This window comes from Thermobia domestica, chromosome 5 (genome assembly GCF_964235325.1).
Source record: "Thermobia domestica chromosome 5, izTheDome1.hap1.1, whole genome shotgun sequence".
Lineage (NCBI taxonomy): Eukaryota > Metazoa > Arthropoda > Insecta > Zygentoma > Lepismatidae > Thermobia > Thermobia domestica.
This window is the reverse complement of record NC_137458.1, coordinates 318589553-318595552: the sequence shown is the minus strand read 5'-3', so window position 1 is coordinate 318595552 and position 6000 is coordinate 318589553.

Genomic DNA, 6000 nt, shown 5'->3' with positions numbered 1-6000 from the left:
TGTGAAACGAGATGGGTTGAACGGAATGACGCTGTCTTACAATTTCACGTGAAATTTCAATAAATAAGCGAGGCTCTACAGTGTGTTCCAAGTAGTCCGAGTTAGATACAGCAGCCAAAGCACGGGCACTTTCTACTGCCATGCATGACAGCGAGTTTATCGTAACTATTACGTGTCTTCAGGGTGTTCTCACGATATCCCTCCCCTCAATCGACTTTTGCAGAAGACAAATTTAGACATGAACGCAACGTCAGATGCCATTCAGGACACTATCGCAGCATTAAACAAGAAGCGTTCAAACAGCAAACAATTCAAGGCAACTTTCGAAGCAATATCCAGAATGGCTGCTAGTGTCGACGTGCAGATTCGAACTCCTCATTTCACCTAAAGACAAACACATCGTACGAACTTCAGGACAGATGACACGACATCTTATTACTGAAGAACTGTCTACATTCCGTTGATAGAGTCGGTTGTAGAAGACCTCAAAACGCGTCTTGTGTCTGAAGTTTTAAATGTATATGGACTTAACATTCTATTGCCAACACACGCAACTGACACAACTGACATAAGTCTGAACAACATCTCCGCGTTCTAGCAGAAAGATTTTACAAAACTATCTGAACTGAAGAAAAAAATGCTGTTTTCCCTCCTCAGTTCTGAATTTGCAATCTGCACTTCTAAATGGAAAAGAATTAAAGAAGAAGGTGGAACTCTATCACGGACTACGTTGGAAGCCTTTCGAACCGTATCCGTTTCAACCAGCGACGAAAATCTTCACGTGACTATTCGAAAACCCTTGTAACCCTGCATTCGAGCGTGGCCAGTGTAGAACGAACTTCATCCGATCTTAATCCACATTGCACCGACATTTTTGAATGTCATAGGGACATTGTCGCAGATCGCGACAATATTATATCGACAGATTCGCCGAAAAGTGTGTTTTGCGTTGTAACTTGTAAGTTCTTTTGTCCTTTTGTTTAATTCATTTTACTAAAATACAGAAACATCATGAGCGTTCTAAGAAATGTTTAACCTGATTTTTTTTTTTTTTTTTTTTTTAGCGAAATATTTAGTAATTAGTAAAGCATACTCACGACCAGGCCTGTAGACAGAATATCTTTTCGGGGGAGGGGACATTCAGGTAACAATTCCGTAGCAATTATATCTTTTACCCTCTTTTTCCTGAATTCGTTTTACCTTTCTTTTATTTTTTTTGGGGGGGGGGGGTAATTTCGGGGAACATATCCCACTCCACAACAAAGAGTTCCCCCAAGATGTTTTGTTTAATCCGCCAATGAATAGGGCTGTGTATATACAATGCGTTTTCCGAGCCTTTGGCGTGGGAAACCCGGGTTCGATTCCTGGCGGGAGTTAATGTGGTTTGGATTCCACGTTAATCAATAGGTTCCGTCTCATATAGTCTCGCTGCTGAAAGGGACGTTAAACTCAAAATAAACTCAACTCTATTTGTTTTCCGAATCCCAAAGCGGGCCCTCGGAAATGAGTTTGTGTAATTTTCCACATCATTGTCGTTCGGTTTCGCGAGATCGGTATGATGACGGCAGCCAACAAAGATTGCCGTCTGGATGTAGAGTTCTCTGAAAGTACAGAATATCATAGAAGGTTTCTTAAATCGGATGAAAAATTGATTATAATGAAAAATGTATCTACTACGACATTCGTAAATAGTCATGAATTTGGTAGGATCATGATCAAGTCCAGCCCAGTTCCTAAAATCACTTCTCCAGCCTCAGAAGATGTTGTTTTGGGATGGTGATGTATGAAGAAGGTGATCTCCGTTGTGGTGAAACCATCATTATGAATCGTTACAACTTGTATCTTGTTCATTACAGCTTTCGAATTATTCCACAGTATTTTAAAACGAAGCTGACCAAAGAACCAAATATATATTATAAATACTTGTGTAACATTGCCTAAATTCTTACACAAGTCGTCAGTTTTGTTTTATTAATACTGTGGATTAGAGCCGAATCTAAGGGGGTGTCAATTCAGGGCATTTGCCCAGGGGTGTAGCTAGTTGAGAGTATATAATGGGCACCATTTCGATGCAAAATTGGGAAGAAAGGGTGGCAGATATGATATATATCTTTGCCCCGGGCGAAATATTTCGTAGATCCGGCCTTCCTGTGGATCTGTACAATGCTAAACTCTATGAAATGTAAACTTGTCCGCAAATATTCAGCAATTGTTGGTTGGAGTTAACGTTCATTTTCAGCACCATGGCTATATGAGCGGTAGACCTACAGTTTAAGATGGAACCTGAACTACTGTAAAGCGTTAAAATTTTAGGGCTCTTCAAACAGAACACCGTCAAACAAAGGCGTAGTGTGGATATATTCAGTAATAGTGTATAGACATGATTTCCTCATGTTGCACGACACTGCACGCCCACATGACGCTCGAACGACGGTACAGACTCTCCTTCCTTATCCTCCGTATTGTCTTGATGTCTCTCCCAGCGACTAACATCTATTCCAACAGAAAAGTACTTCGCAAACTACACTTGCTAGAAATGAACTTCAAAAAGAAAAGAAAAGAAAATTAGCTTCATAATCGTCAATTCCTTCGCCATAAAACAGCAGGTATTTCCTTGCTATAGGAGGGACACTCTTGGTCTTGGTCTTGCACTGGAACCTTTGGTCTTGGTCTTGGTCTTGGTCTTGCTGCAAGAGTCTTGCAAGTCTTGCTATTAAGAAACCTTATGCTTTTCATACGTAAATTTTACTCTGGATAAATTCTACAATGCGCCAATAGTAACGAAAATACAATGTATGTTTCTAATTGAAATATAGTTTACCTTCGTGTAAGTATGATGATAGTATACAACATAGGTGATAATCTTTATTTTTTTAATATTTTTCAATGGGTCCCCACGCTTCGCTAGTTATAAGATAAATTACAATGTTTCGTAACCTTTTTATATATTCTTTAACAGATTCAATACTCTACTGGTTCCCAAATTGCGGAGACGCATGAAAGAAAATCAAGACGGCACAGATTTCTGAAATACCATAAATTGGTAAATTATTTTTAGACATTAGACATCTGACTCTAAATACATCAGATATTTTTTTTTTTTATTTTCAACTACGATTGGCTAATCTTTGTATTGAACAAACTTCCAATTAAATATTGAGTGAGATTTTATTTTACTTATTCCAATATGTAGTCTATGGAACAGAAACATGCACATTATGCAAAAGCGATATATATATATATATATATATATATATATATATATATATATATATATATATATATATATATATATATATATATATATATATATATATATATATATATATATATATATATATATATATATATTGGAGATTTTCGATAAAAGGAGAGAATTAGCTGGGTTAATAGCAGTAGAGGAGAAAAGAAGAATTTTAGATGTAATTAAGAGGAGGAAAAGGAACTGCTTGGGACATTGGCTGAGGAGGGACTTTATTATGAGGGACATGCTAGAGAATATGGTGGAAGGAAAAAGAGGGAAGGGGCATTGGAGACTGTAGTTGAAGGAAGGTATTAAAACAGCAAATTGCTACGTCAAGATGAAGAGACTAGCTGAGGACCACCATATATCCAAACTTCTGAGTTGCAACAAGTGACCTGCCAATAATGGCAGAATAACTATGATGATATGTTAGCAATATTGGACAAAAAAGAGAGAGAGAAAAATTAAAATAATAACGATTATAATCAAACCTCTTAATATTTTAGTATAACTTGAGTAAAAACTGAAAACGACTCAACTATCCATGTCTTTTGTGTAAACTCAACTTACACAAATACTTTTGACCCATATTAGAAATACAAAAACACAGCATCAAACTACAAGTTATTTGAAATAACTGTACAAAATCACTATCACTTATGAATATGGATTATTTATTGTTGTATAATGTTATATCGCTCAAACCTCGTGTGCCATATACCTGAGCAGGCTAAAAGTTATATTGATAAACAATTATTCAACGTATAAGCACCCGCCCATGAAATCAAACTTGCGGTCACATATTTTTTCTACACAAGTTTTTGACAATGTCATGAAAATGTTATTTCGATATTAATTTTTTGATCATACATTACAAATTTCTACCGGATGCTTTATCCTTGGAGCCAAGGGGCCATACCCATATATTCGGCACCTATGGTGTATGGAATTCAATACTACATTTCTCTTTAGTTTTGAAGAAGAACACCACTAATATGTTTTGAAATGATGTAACATCTACTTTTACGCAGTGGGGGAACCAGGGGGCGATCGGGGCGATTGCCCTCCAGAAGAGATTTTTAATATATATATTAAACCCATCCCAGAGTTTGGAGCTCTTAAAAGTAGCTCTAGCTCTAAGTAGCAGTATTACAACCTACCGTCTCCCCAGAATCCATCCTGGATCCGCCCCTGGTTTTACGTGCTACGATTATGCACCGAGGCTGAGAGAGATGGTGATGATGAGAAATGAATGAAATGGTGGAATGAAGAAAGTAGGAGGAAACGAGAAAACCTACGCACACAGTCCCTGTCCACCAAAAAATCTCACATGGTGCAAGCTGGGATCGAACCAGGGACCCCAGCACCAAAACTGAACGCTCTACCACTGAGCCGGTACTTGTGCAAGACTCCTGCGCAAGAGTCTTGGTCTTGGTCTTGCATGCAAGACTCTTGCAAAATCTGCAAGACCAAGACTCTTGCACTCATCACTACTCCATACTCAGCTCAGGAGACTGTATCCTTCTTGTTGTCCTGTTGCCAAATCTCTATCGAAAGTCATGTATTTTGTCGAGTTTAATTGCAACATAGAAAACAGTACACTCCGAGTTATCAACCACTTGATCGACTGTTTGCGCGGATTTATCCCACTCATTTCGTGGACGTATAAATTTATAAATATTTGAATTGGTAAGGAGAGAACTTTTTACCGTGAGTGTACTATAAATTGTATCAGACTCGCCGGAAAGAACCAACGCAAAAGACAGTAATTATCAGTCAAGTTCACTAGGTATCTCAACAACAGTTGATACCACTTTGCTAAACAAATGACAAAAGCTCAGTTATCAGCCACTTCTTTCAAAAGCGATATTTTATGATCAATAAAAAAAAAGCAATATGTGAGCATGATCGATGGATTAGAGTGAGCATTATTATGCTTATGTCCAACGAAAGCAACAGTTAAAATTAACATATACGAACTTATTTCGAAACAAGGATAAAACTTTATAATACTTGGCAAGGTCATTAAAAGAATATATACGTCTTACGAATAAATTGCACAGTTAGAACAAGACGAAGGGAAAATTATTTCCTTGTATTATTTCCTCATATTACTCATTAAAAGGGAATAATACATAACATTTACAAATCACGACAGATTCTAGCTAAAGGGAAAAAAAAAAAAAAAAGAAAAAAGAAATACGTATTTCAGTTTAAGTGCATGATTATGTTCTTTAGGCTAAGAGAGATCAGTGGCGTATTTACGATTTTGTTCCGGGGGAGATTTGCTAACTTTAGGGGGGCTTTTCCTGAAAATGTGAAAATTCTGCAAGATATTTCATATACTTTACTATAGTAAGAAAGATTTGCGGGGGGGGTTAAGCCTTCCCTAAATACGCCACTGGAGAAAATGATTAAAGCAAGTGGATGATGATAGAATTGGTGCAATGAGAAAGTGGGAGGAAATAGGAGCAGTGTTTCTTCCAGACCTGTCTTTTAGGGGGGCACTGCCCCCCCCCAATGCAGACCAAAATTATACGTCTATAATATAATAGTAAATAGAATAGTATCAGTAGTGCTCCCCCAATATACTAAGTGTCCCCCCAGAACATTGTTTCTGAAAGAAACACTGAATGGGAGTATCCCCCCCCAAAAAAACGCGGACACAATGTTGTCCACCTCAAACTTACTTCGCCAGGGATCGGACCCGGAACCCCACGCACCAGAGGTAGACACTCTACCACTGAGCAACCGTG